The following is a 15,627-nucleotide window of genomic DNA, read 5'->3' on the forward strand; positions in this document are numbered from 1 at the left end:
GCTGTTTTTTACGAGCAGTCATAAGAGATGGGGGGGGATTGGCTGCTCACATATCCCCACCCCAGGGCGTGTGTATAAAATGGAGACCAAGTGTCTCATTCAGTGTCTGTGGCTGGAGGTGTGGAGACCTCCAGGGTGTTTGTGCAAAAGGACACTGACCATGAGAGGGCGAACCCGCCATATTGTGTGGACTGTTTATTTTCTGTTTTGTTACACTGTGCCGGACAAGGCTTTCTTTTGTTTACTTCTGCAAGTGCGGTTTATGCAGGCATAATAAACCTGCCTTGGGCATTCTTAAAGAAACAGTGTCCTGTGTCTACCTCTAACGTGGCTGAGTGAGTACCAAACCCTACAATATATATATTGACAAAACAAATCTCAAACTGCAAGTATAGATGCAGATGACAATGGCAGATCACTCTACCCCTAAGGGACCCACGCCATCACTACAGAAGTGTCAGTATGATGACATTCCGGCTCAGGAAATTACAGAAGAATATGACTGCTGCTACCCAACATTGGCGGCTTAGTGGTCGGAGGTCAGCACTAGACCTCGTCTTCCTATCCAGGTTTTCTTAATGACCAGTGTCCTATTATCTCATTTTCTTTACCATAAAATGAGCTCTTATGCTAATTCACATTACTAAAATCTATTTAACTTCCTTTTATTTTTGCTGCTCGCAGCAGCTTCTTCCCATCATAGTGATATATATATATGATGAAAATAATGGACAATAAAATTAACTAAAAAAGAGGAGGAAAAAAAAGCTCCTGGCATAAGCACCACGCAGTTTAAAAGCACCAGGAGAGTAAGGCAAGAGGAAAATAATAAAAGAACGGCATTTGTTATGTGAGCGCTGGTGAAAACACACATTTTGCAGTTTACTTTCAATTATGGCTCATTTTAGTCTGTGTCGCCATAATAAAGAGATTTCTGGAGTAATACTGCCATCTAGTGGTAATGTGAAGTATGGCTGTATAATATTCCCTTAGCTGCAATACAACCTGCAACTCGCTGCAATGTCTGCAAAGGACTGCAAGCAATTAGGTACTCCCATTTGTAATCAATTAGCTGCTCCTTCTAGTAACTATTTATGACACTTTATCACTATATCTCAGAATGTATACCTTGAGTACAATGCACTTAACAAACACAGATATAGATACAGTAAGTAAGAGACTTGTGACCTGTAGGAAATAAAGAAATAAAACAGTGAAGTAAGCGGAATGCATGCTTCTGTACGAAGCCGGTATAGACTGCGCCTGCGCACTGTGGCCAGAGTCAGAAGGACACATCCAGACCAGGAGGAGGACGAGGAATGTGGCGCTGGAGTCAGCGCCTGCACATACCATGATCTCTGGCACCATAAGGACATACCGCAATCTCCAACGAGGCTGGAGGACTAGTGTGGCGCCGGAGTAAGCGCCTGCGCATAGCATGATCTCCAGCACCATTTTGTTGAAGACAAGTTTTCACACAGTGTCTTCAACAAAATGGTGCCGGATAGCGCGGTATGTGCATGCTCTGACTCCGGCGCCATTTTATTTAAATATTTAATGTAGACGATGCGCTGCAGGAGAGTGGGGGAAAAGTGAGCAGGAGTGATGAATGGATGGATTAGGGTGATGGATGGATGGATGGATGAGCAGCACAGGCAGGGTGGGGGAGCATATACCAGAATGGGGAACCAGGATGAGGGGAGCATATACTAGAATGGGGGGACCAGGATGGGGGGAGTATATCCAAGAATGGGGGACCAGGATGGGGGGAGCAAATACCAGGACGGGGGGAACATATACCAGGATGGGGGGAGCATATGCCAGGATAGGGGACCAGGATGGGGGGAGCACATACTAGGATGGGGGGAGGACATACCAGGATGAGAGGAGTATATACCAGAATGGGGGACCGGGATGGGGGAAGCAAATACCAGGATGGGGGGAACATATACTAGGATGAGGGGAGCATATACCAGGATGGGAGGAGCATATACCAGGATAGGGGACCAGGATGGGGGGCGCACATACCAGGATGATGGGAGCATATACTAGGATGAGGGTAGCATATACCAGGATGGGAGACCAGGATGGGGGACCAGGATGAGGGAGCATATACCAGAATGGGGGACCAGGATGGGGGAGCACATACCAGGATGGGGGGAGCACATACCAGGATGGGGGGAGCACATACTAGGATGAGGGGAGCATATACCAGGATGGGGGAGCATATACCAGGATGGGGGGAGCACATACCAGGATGAGGGGAGAATATACCAGGATGGGAGACCAGGATGGAGGAGCATATACCAGAATAGGGGACCCGGATGGGGGGAGCATATACCAGAATGGGGGACCAGGACGGGGGGAGCACATACCAGGATATGGGGAGCACATACCAGGATGAGGGGAGCATGTTCCAGGATGAGGAGTGCATATACCAGGATGGGAGACCAGGATGGAGGAGCATATACCAGAATTGGGGACCAGGATGGGGAAGCACATACCAGAATGGGGGACCAGGATGGGGGGGAGCATATACCAAGATGGGAGACCGGGATGAGGGGAGCATATTATAGGAAGGGAGACCGGGATGAGGGGAGCATATTATAGGAAGGGAGACTGGGATGAGGGGAGCATATTATAGGATGGGGGACCAGGATGAGGGGAGCATATAATAGGATGGGGGAGCATATACCAGGACGGGACCAGGATGACGGGAGCATATACCAGGATGGGGGGATCATATACCAGGGTGAGGGAGCATATACCAGGATGAGGTGAGCATATACCAGGATGGGGTGAACATATAACAGGATGAGGGGAGGATACACCAGGATGAGGTGAGCATATACCAGGATGAGGTGATCATATAACAGGATGAGGGGAGCATACACCAGGATGGGGGTGCATGTACCAGGACAAGGGACCAGGATGAGGTGATCATATAACAGGATGAGGGGAGCATACACCAGGATGGGGGAGCATGTACCAGGACAAGGGACCAGGATGAGGTGATCATATAACAGGATGAGAGGAGGATACACCAGGATGAGGTGATCATATAACAGGATAAGGGGAGCATATACCAGGATGGAGGAGCATATACCAGGATAGGGGAGCATAGACCAGGATTGGAGACCAGGATGGGGGACCATATACCAGGATAGGGGACCAGGATGAGGGGAGCATATTAAAGGATGGGGGCGCCAGGATGAGGGGAGCATATAATAGGAATGGGGAGCATATACCAGGAAAAGGGACCAGGATGACGGGAGCATATACCAGAATGGGGGACCAGGATGGGGGGAGTATATACCAGAATGGGGGACCAGGATGGGGGGAGTAAATACCAGGATGGGGGGAACATATACCAGGATGGGGGGAGCATATGCCAGGATAGGGGACCAGGATGGGGGGAGCACATACTAGGATGGGGGGGACATACCAGGATGAGAGGAGTATATACCAGAATGGGGGACCGGGATGGGGGAAGCAAATACCAGGATGGGGGGAACATATACTAGGATGAGGGGAGCATATACCAGGATGGGATGAGCATATACCAGGATAGGGGACCAGGATGGGGGGAGCACATACCAGGATGAGGGGAGCATATACTAGGATGAGGGTAGCATATACCAGGATGGGAGACCAGGATGGGGGACCAGGATGAGGGAGCATATACCAGGATGAGGGAGCATATACCAGAATGGGGGACCAGGATGGGGGGAGAACATACCAGGATGGGGGGAGCACATACCAGGATGGGGGGAGCACATACCAGGATGAGGGGAGCATATACCAGGATGGGGGGAGTATATACCAGGATGGGGGGAGCACATACCAGGATGAGGGGAGAATATACCAGGATGGGAGACCAGGATGGAGGAGCATATACCAGAATAGGGGACCCGGATGGGGGGAGCATATACCAGAATGGGGGACCAGGATGGGGGGAGCACATACCAGGATATGGGGAGCACATACCAGGATGAGGGGAGCATATACCAGGATGAGGGGAGCATATACCAGGATGGGAGACCAGGATGGAGCATATACCAGAGTAGGGGACCAGGATGGGGGAAGCACATACCAGAATGGGGGACCAGGATGGGGGGGAGCATATACCAAGATGGGAAACCGGGATGAGGGGAGCATATTATAGGAAGGGAGACCGGGATGAGGGGAGCATATTATAGGATGGGGGACCAGGATGAGGGGAGCATATAATAGGATGGGGGAGCATATACCAGGACCGGAACAGGATGACGGGAGCATATACCAGCGTGAGGGAGCATATACCAGGAGGAGGTGAGCATAAAATAGGATGGGGTGAGCATATAACAGGATGAGGGGAGGATACACCAGGATGAGGTGAGCATATACCAGGATGAGGTGATCATATAACAGGATGAGGGGAGCATACACCAGGATGGGGGAGCATGTACCAGGACAAGGGACCAGGATGAGGTGATCATATAACAGGATGAGGGGAGCATACACCAGGATGGGGGAGCATGTACCAGGACAAGGGACCAGGATGACGTGATCATATAACAGGATGAGGGGAGGATACACCAGGATGAAGTGAGCATATACCAGGAGGAGGTGATCATATAACAGGATGAGGGGAGCATATACCAGGATGGAGGAGCATATACCAGGATAGGGGAGCATAGACCAGGATTGGAGACCAGGATGGGGGAGCATATACCAGGATAGGGGACCAGGATGAGGGGAGCATATTAAAGGATGGGGGGCCAGGATGAGGGGAGCATATAATAGGAATGGGGAGCATATACCAGGAAAAGGGACCAGGATGACGGGAGCATATACCAGGATGAGGTGAACATATACTAGGATGATGGGAGCATATACCAGGATGGGAGACCAGAATGGGGAAGCATATACCAGGATATGGGACCAGGATGAGGAGAACATATAACAGGATGGGTGCTCATATACCAGAATGGGGGACAAGGATGGGGGGGAGCATATACCAGGATAGGGGACCAGCATGGGGGGCATATACCAGGATGGGGGACCAAAATGGGGGAGTATATACCAGGATGGGAGGAGCATATAATAGGATGGGAGACCAAGATGGGGCAGCATATACCACATATACCAGGATGGGGGAGAATGCTAGCTGGGAGAATAAAGTTCATTTTCTCCCTGCTGCATTCGGATGCGTGCATGCACCGGGCAGCATAATAACGCTGTTAATTAGTAGATTAACCGCATATCTGCAGGTTAACAGCGTTATTTCTGGTGACAGGTTCCCTTTAGTTTGTAGCACAATGCTTCAATAAAATGGTGCTGGAATCAGCGCGTGTGCATACCATGGCATCCGGTGCCATTTTTGAAGACCTTGTGTCTGCAAATTTGCATATACAGTGTCTTCAATAAAATGGCACCAGATAGCACGGTATGTGCACGCGCTGACTCCGGCACCATTTTATTGAAGTACTACAAGGTCAACATAGCAGTGCGCATGCACTGACTATCGCCATTATCCCTATGGCCGGCATGTGCGCACTGTTAGGTTGACGTTGTAGTACATTACTTCAATAAAATGGCGCCGGAGTCAGCATGTGCAAATACCGTGATCTCCAGCGCCATTTTATTGAAGACACTGACACTGTATATGTGAATTCGCAGACACAGTGTCTTAAAAATAAATGGCGCCAAAATTATAGCAATACAAAATTAACCCGGGCTTAGAATGGGTTCAATAGCTAGTGTGTGTGGGTATATATATATATATATATATACATATATATACACACACACACATTTATCAGTGGCGCTTTTTCAGGCATTAAAAAAATAGAAGAAAATAATTTACATTTTTGTCTGTCATACTGCCCCTTGAAAATGATTCATTATTTGATATAAAAATGCATGGATAATGAAATAAAACAATATCATAACACCAAATAAGAGACAACTCCCCCGCCCTAGTCTTGATAGTCAATCAAAAACACACTAACAAGCTGTGGTAGATGGACATTTATTCCGCCACCATCATCAGTCTGGCATTGCCCAGCAGTCACCTGGTACATTATGTGCATGTGCAGTAATAAGAAGAGATGGCATCATTCCAGTCTCCGAAAAGACCATTAGTGTAGTCCTTCAGCTGGTAGACCACCCCAGCATTAAAGGAGCGGTTGTTGCCCGTCTTGCCGGCTTTACTCCACACTTTCAGGGTGCAGCGGTTTGCAACCACCAAGGATGAAATCTTGTTTCCCCATCCGATTGGCATGTACGGGAAGTCATCTCCATTCTTGGCATCTAGGTGGGCGCCTCCGCAGGACTGGTCGAAGTACATATTGCTGTGCTCAAACATACGGGTACAGAGCTTCTCCCCGTCCTCATTTACGAGGCTGGCTGGTGATGGGCACTCGGCCAGAAGGGCCACGAAGAAGAAAGGCACCAGGAGCACAGAGCAGAGAAGCTTCATGGTAGCGCCAGTCACCAGTCTGACTGCCCGAACGGCATCTAAGACATTTGTATACTTCACTTCTGTTTAAGGAGCCGACCAAGGTTGTAGGTGATATGGATGACATACTGATTCCGAGGTCATGCTATAAGTTAATATTTCTCAGAGAAAACATATAGCGTCTAGATCAGCGGGGATTCAGGTGCGTCCATTCCCACATTGTGTTTACCCTAAGAGTTCATATGCTGCCTCTTGTGTTTGAGGATCTCAGTGGGCGTCAGAACCAGGTCCTTGTCACACACATCACAGTGATACGTTCTATGCAGAGAGGTCACTAACGACACATTAGATTCTGCGTCTTCCAATTCTATGGGAAAAAAATAAATAAGAAATCAATTTTTATTACAGTATTCACTCTGTTCTAATAATTTCTTACAATGTATGTTATGTATTTGAAAAAACAAAGGGGTTGTCTGAAACTAAAATACGTTTTTGCTAGGCATAGATAATTTTAGAAAAATTAATGGAGACACACTCACCGTCCATCGTAGACCGCTCTAGAAGTCTCTGTAAACAATGTCATAGTCAGGATACTGTCTTACTCACCTAAACAATACACCCCTCTGAGTGCAATTTGTTTGCTGGTCTCACCAACTGTGGAAAGTAGCCAGAGCACCGTACGGTATCATTCGCGTTGTCTGAATTACCTTCTCCTCTAAAGAAGTCTTTGCTAGGGGTTCAGAGCCACTGATGTAGCTGGGTGGAGCACCTGTAGATCGCTAACTCTGCGTTGCTCTCTGTAGAGAGAACTCCCAGAGGGTCTGACTCACCCAGGAATGAGGTAGGGTGCTATCTGGATCACTTCTGCGATGCGCCACCTTACCTGCTGTGGTAGGTGGTCCACATAGTGTCCGTGTGAGATGGTGGTGAATAGACTTGCAGTGTCAGACTCCAGCGACAAGAGGTCACTGTTGCCTCTTGGATAGACTCTATTGTAGACCTCAAGGTGTTTTTCAGAACTTGGTGAGAGCTGACAGTAGGAGGACGGGAGTGAGGGAAATCCGATGCCATCCTTGTAGCTTGGAGTTCGTGGTGTTCTAGAACCTGGCCTAAGTACTTGAGAAACGTGTACCTGTTCCCGTAATGTCTGTTAGAGAGAGAATACCTTTGGGGGACGACTACGGTTATATGCAGAGTCTAATTTCCCCCCAAGCCATCTGCTTTGACATGGAGAACCTCCTGCTAGTCTACTGGGCTAATCTACATTTCGTGTGACAAGTCCACCATCCACTCTTCAGCCTCCCAGCTAAAGGCAGATCAGCTAGCCTTCTCAGTGACCAGGTTATGGTCGGTAAGTCTTGAGCTCAGGCCCCACCATAGTGATCACAGTTCTCAGTTGGAAAGTCTGACTCACACAGGGAGGTGGTCAGCGTACCAAGAACTAGGAGAAAACTTTTGGATGCTTCACGGCCACAAACCAGGACAATGACACCTTGGCAAAGATGGCCCCTGCTGAGATAAGGCTATGGCCCATTTAGGAGTGGAGTGCACAAGCAGCGACAAAGCTGCAGGCAGTGCTATAATTGTAAATTGCCATGTACTAAATCTCTGAAAACCTGTGCTTATCTGTGGGTAATCAGGGCAGTCTGTTGAACACAATCTCTCATAGGTTCGGATTAGACAGGCGCAATATAGTTGCCAGGACACCGTTAGTGTTGGTCGCTCGGCTGACCAACTGCCTACTTGGTCCTGGTGGGTGACTTCACATATCAACGGGTGAAAAGTATTGTGGCAGCGGCAACCTGAGTCTGGATGGCGGCCTGGATAGGCTGAACCAAGGCACGGCTGGCTCTGACCTCTGTGGGGAGTGGGCCTCATGAGAAGGGAAACGTGAATGTGACCGCATCCCAGGAGATACAAACTGAGACCTAGGTGATAAGCTGATCCAAGGCTGCTTGGACAGCCTCCGCAACTAGATATACACATGCTTTCCAGCTGGTGGGTGTGACACTGGACAGCGGTCACAGTACTGAGGGTGGTAGAGGCCCTAGACAGTAGTTCAACAACTGTACCCAGGGTCTAGGATACAGAAGAGCTAAAAGTCAAGGCCTATGCAGGTGGAGGGGCACATCCTCATACCCAGGCCGTAGGGGCTCCCCTGAGCAGCAATCAGCAAAGAAGGAAGGAGGTACCAGCAGTGCAATATGCTACGGCTTGGTCCAAGGGAAACCTGAAATGCAAGCATACTAGGTGACCAGGGCAGGCAGGATAGTTGAGAGTGAGTGGTCTTCTCTGGACTCCTTGGACTCCGACATTATGAAAGACAGAGAAAGCAAAGGAAATACTTGGAAAGCTAAATGGTGACAGAAGGAAGGGGGAGCCACTGGGACACTGCAAGCGTTGGGACCCCCAACAATAAATCGCCTACCTTATCCAAGGGTCCACTACAGTCTGAGAACGTGGTGAGGCCCCGACAAGATTGTATTTAGGGCACCTAGGCTGGCTGCTGTTGGAGCATAGATTCATGCTGGAGCAAGCAGAGAAGCGATGCTAGAAGAACCATCCTGGGGAAATACCCAGGGAAAATGGCGCTCAATCAGCCATTCTGGTCAGAGGGTAGGCACATGCAGGCCCAGCAGAATGGCAAGCGGGCTGGGCCCACCAGCCACGCTGATTGGTCGGGGGTATGAGAACACTGAACAAGCTGACTGGCCAGCGGATGGACATAAAAATTAATATAGAGTCTGAATAGCGCAAGGCCACACCAAAGTCTGGTATTGCCCATATTGGACATAGGTTGAGCCTACACAGGCTACGACATTGAACACCTAATGTGACAAACACATACCACCACCATACAGGAACTCTACCTACACCAAAAACAGCCATATGTACCCTGGACGGCAGGGAAAGATGCCCAGCATCAGCACCTGGCACACCCGGGCAAGTGCCAGGGCCCTGAGCAACCAGGGAGCCTACTCACCGTCGGGGACACTGGTTCTTTATGGGGCCCCTGCTTTAAACTATTCACAATACTTACCTCTCCCTGTACCTCTGCAGCTCCGGTGTCTCGGTGTCTTCCGGGTCTTCTGACTGTGTGACGTCTCAGGACAGAGGGCGCGATGACATCACTACAGCGCGCCTTGTGTGCTGAGCAGTCACAGAGCAGAGAGCCGGAAGATCCTGAAGAGACAGGACCTGCGGCCTGAGGAGCGGTGAGTATTTCATTTTTTTTTATGTATGGAGTATTATATGAGGCCCATTATGTATGGAGCAATATATGGGGCCCATTCTGTATGAAGTATTATATGGGGCCCATTCTGTATGGAGCATTATATGGGGCCCATTCTATATGGAGCATTATATGGAGCCGATTATTCTGTATGGAACAATATATGGGGTCCGTTAATCTGTATAGAGCATTATATGGGGTCCATTATTCTGTATAGAGCATTATATGGGGATCATTATACTGTATGGAGGACTATGTGGTGCCCATAATACTGTATGGAAGACTATACTGTCCGGTCTAAAATGAAAACTTTGGAATTTTCTTTATTTTGTATGGAGCAATATATGGGGCTCATTATACTGTATAAAGCAATATATGGGGCTCATTATTCTGCATGAAGCAATATATGGGGTCCATTATAATGAATGGAGCAATATGAGGCCCATTATACTGTATGGAACAATATATATGGCTCATTATATTGTATGGAGCAATATATGTAGCTCATTATATTGTATGGAGCAATATATGGGACTCATTATTCTGCATGGAGCAGTATATGGCGCTCATTATATTGTATGGAAGACTATGTGGTGCCCATATTACTGTATCGAGGATTATGTAGTGCCCATAATACTGTATGGAGGACTATACTGTTCAGTCTAAAATGAAAACTGTTGAATCCGTGCATCGTGAATCGTAGTATGTGCTAAAGGGGCCCACTGAGACTCTTTTGCTCGGGGCCCATGAAAACCTGGAGCTGGTCCTGCCCACCACTCCCACCAAACACCCTCCTCCACCCCGACCCCAAAGAGGGGGAGGAGGGGAAAGGAGAAGGGAACAGAGGAAAGGGACAGTGAAAAAAGTGCCAGAGCTCCCACCCTGAGAGGTACTTGAGGCTAAAAAGAGGGTAACCAAGTACCAGGCCAAGGACTCCGACGTTGGGATGCCACAAAAGTAGAAACCCCACTATAGTGACCAAACATTGATTTGATTTAGATTTCTCTTTGCTCATTCACTTTGCAGTGTGTTAATAGTTTTTTTTTTATCAGTTAACTTTTTTATTTAAAGCATTCTTACTCTGCAGCATTTTTTCACTGATCCAGCCTGGGGATCAGTGGCAAGAGAGGGAACAGGTACAGGAGGGAGAACTGAGACCAAGGAATTACCAAGGCATCAGTGTCGATTGCTAGCAGGTCGCGTGATCTGGATACGAACTGAGGAACCTCGTGATTGAGTTTGGATGTCATCAAGTCAACGTCGGGAGTCCCCCTTCAGAGTCAAATGTCGAGGAAGACTTACGGGTTCAGGGACCACTTGCCAGCGGCGAGACCCACTCGGCTGAGAAAGTTGGCGGCCCAGTTCTCCACTCCTGGGATGTGTACTGCTGAGATTATTGGTACGTTCTCCTCAGCCCATAACAGAATCCGCGTCACTTCTGACAATACTGCTTGGCTTTAGATTCCTCCTTGGTGGTTTATGTATGCCATCGCCGTGGCATTGTCAATTTGGACCCGAATCAGATGGTTGAGGAGAAGATCCTGCCAGTGAAGTAGAGCAAGAAAGATTACCCTGAGTTCTAGAATGTTGATGGGAAGAGACTATTCTTGGGCGGTCCATCGGCCCTGGACTGTTAAGTTCTGAATAACTGCTCCCCAACCAAGGAGACTGGCATCTGTTGTAATTATCTTCCAACGAGGTGGTAGAAAAGGTCTCCCGCGATGGACTAGGGGGGGATTGAGTCCACCATTCTAGGGACTTCTTTATTTGGGGAGGGAGTGTGATTAGTCAATCCCGGGTGTGAGTCGACCATCTTGATAGTAGAAAAAGCTGAAGGGGACGCATATGAAACTGGGCGAATGGAACTGCTTAAATTGACGCGACCATCCTGCCTAGGACGCTCATACTGAAATGGAGCAAATGAGGAGATGTGCCTCTGAGGGAGAGAATCCTGCGTGATAGAACCGAGTGTTTCTCTTCGGGCAGAAAAACTCTTGTTCGCGTGGTGCTGAACAGCATTCCCAGAAAAACAATACGTTGGACGGGGATCAGAAACGACTTCGGGATGTTTATAATCCAGCCTCGATGGGAGAGGGTGACCAGAGTGATCTGTAGACTCTCATGACTTGCTGAGGAAGACGCAGCCTTGATGAGAATGTCGTCTAAATAAGGGGTGATGAGGATGCCTCTGCTCAGAAGAATGGCCATAACCGTCGCCATTATCTTCGTGAAGACCCTGGGTGCCCTGGCTAGGCCTAACAGCAGTGACGTGAATTGAAAGTGGGATTTCTGTACCACGAACCAAAGAGATCTCTGGTGAGGAGGAAAAATGGGAATGTGTAGGTAGGCATCTTGAATGTCCACTGAGCGTAGGAATTCTTCGGGTTCCATGGAGGCTATCACAGACCAAAGGGACTCCATTCTGAAGTGGCATAGTCGAACATGTTTGTTTAATAGCTTGAGATCCAAAATGGGACGCACGGAGTCAATCTTCTTTGGAACCACAAACAGGTTTGAATAGAAACCCGAAAAGCGATCTGGTGAAGGAATAAACATGCTAAACCCAGCCTCGGAGAGCAGGCTGATAGTCTTGAAAAACCCAGGAATGAGGGAAAGGTTCTTTGGCGGGCAGGACTGGCAAAAGCGAAAACGAGGGAAGGTAGAAAATTCTATCTTGTAACCGTGGGAGACGACTTCTCAGACCGAGGCGTCGTCGATCACTGAGGGCCACTCATTCCGGAAATAGAGAAATCCACCCACCCTGAGAGGCTTCTAGGTGGGAGTGTACCATCATGCAAAGGAAATCTGTTGGATCCGGGTATGGAAGACTGGCGATGGTGGGCTCATGGGCGCCAGGAGGGAGCTGGCTTGAGGGAAGGTCTCTTACTCTCCTGATGAGCTGGAGATTTGTCCTGTCGGTTGCTGGTCTAAACTGGGAATCTCCAAAAGGAACCAAACTGTACTGTGCAACGCTTTGGAGGAGGGCGTTTAGGCCTCTGTTGAGGGAGTGAAGTACTCTTACCCCCCGTGGCATTGGAAATTATCTTATCTAATTCCTCCCCGAAAAGACGAGAACCCTGGAAGGGAAGGCCGGTAAGGGAACTTTTGAAAGCTGTATCCACGTGCCATGTCTTCAACCATAAGACCCTGCGAATGGTGATGAGGTTGCCGGCTGCCAGAGAAGAGGAAGTGGTTGGGTCGAGATAGGCTGTGAGGAGATACTTCCCTGCATGACTGATTTGGTGCGCTAGGTCCGCCAGCTTGAAAGGGGGAGGGGCGGCTGACTAGATACCCTGGTGGAGGGGTTTTGCCCAGGTCAAGACTGCCTTGGCTACCCATGTACCTGCAAAGGACCAGCAGAGGGCCGAGCCAGCGGCCTCGAAGGCTGATTTGGAGGGGGTTTTATTGTGTCTGTCAGAGGTCTCCTTTAAGGGGGCTGCATCACAGAGAGGAAGAATAGTGTTAGTGGAGCGCCGGGAGACAATGTACATTTCTGAAGCAGATCAGATGTAAAAGAATACAAGACGTCCATGCATTTTCTTCTATGGAAAAACTTGTCTGGATGTTCCCATTCCTTAGTGAAGATTCCGGTGGTTTTGGAAGGTTCTGGGAGGATGCTTCGTCTTTCTGAATGATATGGTCTGCTCAGAGGAAGATGTTTCTGGATTCTCTATGTTAGGGGTCTGGATACAATCAGACTATTTACCATGTTTCGTAGTTTGGAGATCTGTTTGGAGTCTAGATCAGAGCCTGACTCAGATTGGGGTTTTGATTCCTGTGAAGCTGGAGAATCGGAGAGGAGGGAGGGGGTGAGAGATGGGGTCCTGGAGAGGACGGAGAGAATGATTAGGATGTAGACGATGAGCTAGTGCGGGCACGCTTTTTAGAACCCCTGGAACGCCTGTGTGGTGTAACCTTTGGAATTGAGGGGCCAACAGCTGGGTCCGGAATACCGAGGGGAGTGATCGGGGGTCCCATGGTGTAGGCAGGGCTGGGCAGTCGTTCTAAGACCGAAACCAAGGTCTGGGATACCTTGGTGAGGTCATCTACTGACTGGGAGAGAGATGCATCCCACTCTCGTTACGGGCCATGGGGGGCTCCAGAGGTGGCATATTAGATGGGTTGCAGTTCGGGCAGAGGGACGAGATCTGACCAGAAGAAAACTTCTTATTGCAGGTGCAGGAAGCTAAATGGAGGACAATAGGAGGAGGATGGGAGTGAGGCTTCTTGGGTCTAGGCATAGTAGGCATAGACATAGAAAGATGAAGAAAGAGCCAATGTGAGATATGCCAGGAAGAGAGCTGCCTCCCCCAGTGGCAGAGTTTACTCAGACCCTGGATCCTGATTCCTGCGGTGCTGAGTCGGCTTTGTGTGGAGGGGCTCGTGAAGCTGTGCTGCGGGTACTGATGCTGTGACACAAGAGCCAGTAGCTGGAGATGGCAGCGGATAGGAGAAGTGGAGCCAGCAAAATGCATGAATGAGAGGAGGAAGTGGAGCTGGGAGAAAAGCACGCAGAGATCCCGCGCGCTGGGAGGTAGAAGCGTCCTGATTGGTAGGGAGCAGTGGGGGTGGGCACGCGATGAGCCAGCGCGTGTGATTGTGTGATTGGCAGGGCTGACAGGGTGTGGGCCAGCCTCTGGAGAAGGTCTGGAATGGAATGGAGACGGGGACAACATTTTAGGTGACGGCCGTGGAAGGGAGGAGCTCAGTAGACGCAATATTAAAGTTATTCTTCCCTCTATGACCAGAGTTCGCTTATTAAATGGGAAGAGACCTGTATTAGTTCCCACATGTCTAGGGATTAGATGTTAATCTATTAAAAGAAGCCCCCTCACTGCCTGGATGGAGATACCTGTCCTGAAGATCCGCAATCCTTCTTCGCAGACTTGATACAGAAGATGGAAGTCGAGTACCTGGGTGCAAACCATGGGGTGGCTGAATGCAGATCTTCGGGCTGTCATCAGAAGGCCTGTGGCCAGCAATGGGTCCAATCTTTCCACCGTGCACGTCTGGCTCTGGGGGGCGAGCGGGCCAGGGGGTGATGGCGAGGACCAGTCTGCCTGTCCCTCAGTGCGGATGCCCTGACCATGCTTGATGTGTTAGGGGGATAGGGTCCTGCCGGATAGACGGGGGAGACAACAGTAGTAACGCAATCCCATACTGTGCTCTCGGCCTTTAGAAAGGTGGGTAACAGAGTGACACAATTCCACTCTGTCACCTGTATCACAAGCTGGACCTGCAAAATGGAAATGATTAATAAAAAGCAACAAACCTAAGGTAGAAAGGGGGCTGGGAGCAGATCCGGGTCCGCCTCCTACTGACACTAAACTAAAACTGATTAGCTTCATGCCAGTCGGTGGGTATATACGGTACTGCTGGGGAGGAGCTAACTTTTTTAGCCTAGTGTCAGCCTCCTAGTGTCAGCAGCATACACCCGCAGTTTCCTGTGTCCCCCAATGAAGCGATAGAGAAACTAAGAGTTTCATTTAAACTCCATGGAGTCATGGTTCCCAGAGTCACAAGCCACTTTATCTCACATTGAGCCAACAATTTTTTAATATTTCCATCTCTAATGCCGTATGGATAGCATCAATACCACATATAAAAGATCTTGAATTGCACTTATGGTGTGTCTTAAAATGAAATGGTATAGTCTTAAGTTGTGTAATATCTTCCAGCGTACTGGCTGCACCAATGTCCCTCACATGCTCCCTTAGGCTACATTCACATCTTTCAGTATTTGATCGGTATTTGTAAGCCAAAACCAGGAGTGGGTCAAAAATTCAGAATTAGTGCCGTGTTTCTATTATACTTTTTCGCTGATTGTTTCACTCCTGGTTTTGGATTACCAATACTGATGTAAAATACTGACCAAATACTGATAGCGTGACCATAGCCTAACCCTGACTCTCAATTCTCTAAAAGAGAGTCACACATAAATTTTGGGACAGCT

The 15,627-nt window shown here is 48.9% G+C and overlaps 1 pseudogene; it reads right to left on the reverse strand.

Moving 5' to 3' along the window:
* Positions 1-6,040: 6,040 nt before the first annotated feature.
* LOC141153237 (syncollin pseudogene) lies at positions 6,041-6,485 on the reverse strand (annotated as a pseudogene).
* Between the last annotated feature and the right edge of the window lie 9,142 nt (positions 6,486-15,627).

Source organism: Phyllobates terribilis, unplaced genomic scaffold (genome assembly GCF_046119375.1).
Source record: "Phyllobates terribilis strain yellow unplaced genomic scaffold, ASM4611937v1 Scaffold_7__3_contigs__length_470593459, whole genome shotgun sequence".
Classification (NCBI taxonomy): Eukaryota; Metazoa; Chordata; class Amphibia; order Anura; family Dendrobatidae; genus Phyllobates; species Phyllobates terribilis.